General features: G+C 38.5%; 1 pseudogene; it reads right to left on the bottom strand.

Annotated features, from left to right (window-relative positions):
* Positions 1-2040: 2040 nt before the first annotated feature.
* LOC107522352 (small nuclear ribonucleoprotein G-like) lies at positions 2041-2387 on the bottom strand (annotated as a pseudogene).
* Between the last annotated feature and the right edge of the window lie 703 nt (positions 2388-3090).

Raw genomic sequence — 3090 nt, 5'->3', positions numbered from 1 at the left:
AAGAAAAATAAATGAATATCACTATAGATTATATTCTTCTTTTCTAGAATATCGTATAAATGGAATTGTTACAGAACTCTGGTTCTGGTATTTTTTTCATTCAGCTTTTTTGTTTGTTTCATTCATATTGTTGATATATCAGTTTTTTGTACTTATGAGTAGTATTTTATTTTAAGAATGTACTACAATATGTTAATTAACTCACCACTTGATGGCTACCATCATTTCTGTGTTGGTACTTATATGAGGAAAGTTGACTAAGCACTAGTACACATCATTGCAGGAATGTTTCATTTCATTTCAATACCTAGAATTGCTGCCCATCTTTCCAAATTTAGTATATACCATTTAACATTCTCAGCAGTACTGTCTAAGTCATAAGTGTTTTACTTCCTTGGTAACATTTAATACTTTCTTCTTTTTTTTAAGTTTAACCATTTAGTGTATGTACAGTATTTCCTTGTGGTTTTAATTTGCATTTCTTTTTGACTGATGGTGTTAAATGTCTTTATATTTGCTTACCAATCATCCATGTATTTTTTTTTTTTGGTAAAGTATCAGTTAAAATAATTTCCATGTTTTTTTTTTTTTTGCCTCCAGGGTTATTGCTGGGGCTCCGTGCCAGCACTATGAATCCACTGCTCCTGAAGGCTATTTTTCCCTTTTTTGCCCTTGTTGTGGTTGTTATAGTTGTTGTTGTTGGATAGGACATAGAGAAATCAAAAGGGGAGGGGAAAATAGAGAGGGGAAGAGAAAGATAGACGCCTGCAGACCTGCTTCACCACTTGTGAAGCGACCCCCTGCAGGTGGGGAGTTGGGGGCTTCAACTGGGATCCTTATGCCCATCTTTGTACTTTGCACCATGTGCACTTACCTAACTGCTGCGCTAACACCCAGCCCTCATAATTTCCATGTTTTTAATTAGGTTATTGCTTTCTTGTTAAATTGTAAGAGTTCTTTATATATTCTAGATGCAAAGTCCTTTGTCAGATATTTGTACTACAAATATTTTCCCAGTTGATGGATTTTTTCCATTTTCTTCTTTTAAAGATTGGTCTGTTTACATTTTTTAATGAGAGACACCAGAGCACCACTCATCTTTTACATACATGGTAGCGAGGATGAAGTATGGGACCTCATGCATAGAAGTGCTATGCTCTACCACTAAGCTATCTCCCTGGCCCTGTTTTCATTTTCTCATTGTGTCTTTCAAAAAGCAAACATTTCAAGAAATGTTTGCAGGACTGGGCGGTGATTCACTGCTTTAAGTGCACATAGTACAAAGTGCAAGGATCCAGGTTCGCAAGTAGTGAAGCAGGTCTACAGGTATCTTTCTTTCTCCCTATCTTCCTTCCTTCCCTCCTCTATCAATTTCTCTCTGTCCTATACAATAAAAACAAAAAATGTGACCACCAGGAGCAGTGGATTTGTAGTGCCCCAGAGATAACCCTGGAGGAAAAAAAAAAAAAAGGAAGGAAGAGAGAGAGAGAGAAAGATGCTTGCTAGGGACTGGATGGTATACATGCTACGCTGTGCAAGGACCTAGGTTCAAGTCCCTAATCCACCTAAAGGGGGAAATCTTCATAAGTTATGTAGCCTAGAGCTCCAGGTGTTTCTCTTTCTCTTTTCCTATCTCCCACTTTCAGTTTCTATTCAAAAAATGAATAAATAAAATAAGTGAAAAATAAAATTTTGGGAGTCGGGGGATAGTGCAGTGTGTTAAGCGCACGTGGCGCAAAGCACAAGGATGGGCATAAGGATCCCGGTTGGAGCCCCCGGTTTCTCACCTGCAGGGGAGTCGCTTCACAAGCGATGAAGCAGATCTGCAGGTGTCTGTCTTTCTCTCCCCCCTCTCAGTCTTCTCCTCCTCTCTCCATTTTTCTCTGTCCTATCCAACAATGACCGCATCAACAACAACAATAATAATAACTACAACAATAAAAAAGGGCAACAAAAGGGAATAAATATTTTAAAAATAAACAAATAAAATTTTTAAAAGATTTTATTAAGTTCAACTTAAATTTTCTTTTTTTTAAAGTTTATTTAACAAAACTCAGTAAGAAAATGTACATAAACTAATTTTTATATCAAAATGAAAAGATGCAGTGGAAGAGGGGACATGTTGAACAATCTTCATGTTGAACAGTCATTGTGTTTATACTCGTTCCAAGGCTTCTAACATCATGATGCTATTTCCACGTATTACCACCATTCCAATATTGTTTTGTTGCCCACTAGTTGCTATTTCCACACATTCATCTATCACAAGGTTCATAAGCGGGTCAAATCCCCGCAGAATTCCTTGGACATGTCTACCGCCATTTATTTCAATGACAATTTCTTGTCCATAATTTTTTTTTCAATTCGGGAGGATGAGCTTTGCTCATGGTGTCTACTCTACAAGCTCAAAGACACTTTCCAGACAAAATTCTTGGCTTCTTCCACGCTCTCGCGGCACAACCGGCGTCTACGCCTGACGTCACCTATCCCATTAGCCATTTTTAAATTTTCTTTTATTTAAGTTTTTTTGTGTGTGTCCCAAGGAATCCTATCTCAAATGTCAAGATTCTCATATATATTGCACATTTTAATTTTATCTTTCGTACAATAAAACATGTTACTAATAGTACAAAGTGTCTGATAATTATTTTAAGAGGCTGGTGATGACACATCTCATTGAGTGCACATGTTATAATGCTTAAGGACCAGGGTTTGAGCCCCTGGCCCCCATTTGCAGGGGAAAAGTTTTGCGAGTGGTGAAGCAGTAATGCAGGTGTCTCTCCTCACTCTATCTCCCTCTTCCTTGTTAATATATGTCTTTATCAAATACAAAAAAAGATAATAAAAAATTCCGGGAGTCAAAAAATTCCGGGAGTCAGGCGGTAGTGCAGTGGGTGCTCAGCGCACATGGCGCAAAGTGCAGGGGCCGGTGTAAGGATTGCAGTTCGGCTCCCCACCGACAGGGGGTTCGCTTCGCAAGCGGTGAGGCAGGTCTGCAAGTGTCTTTCTGTCTCTCCTCCTCTCTGTCTTCCCCTCCTCTCTCGATTTCTCTCTGTCCTATCCAACAACAGCTATGACAGCAATAACAAA

The sequence above is a fragment of the Erinaceus europaeus genome, chromosome 1, assembly GCF_950295315.1.
Source record: "Erinaceus europaeus chromosome 1, mEriEur2.1, whole genome shotgun sequence".
NCBI lineage: Eukaryota > Metazoa > Chordata > Mammalia > Eulipotyphla > Erinaceidae > Erinaceus > Erinaceus europaeus.
The sequence above is the reverse complement of the archived record's forward strand: the minus strand, read 5'-3'. Positions and strand labels throughout refer to the sequence as shown.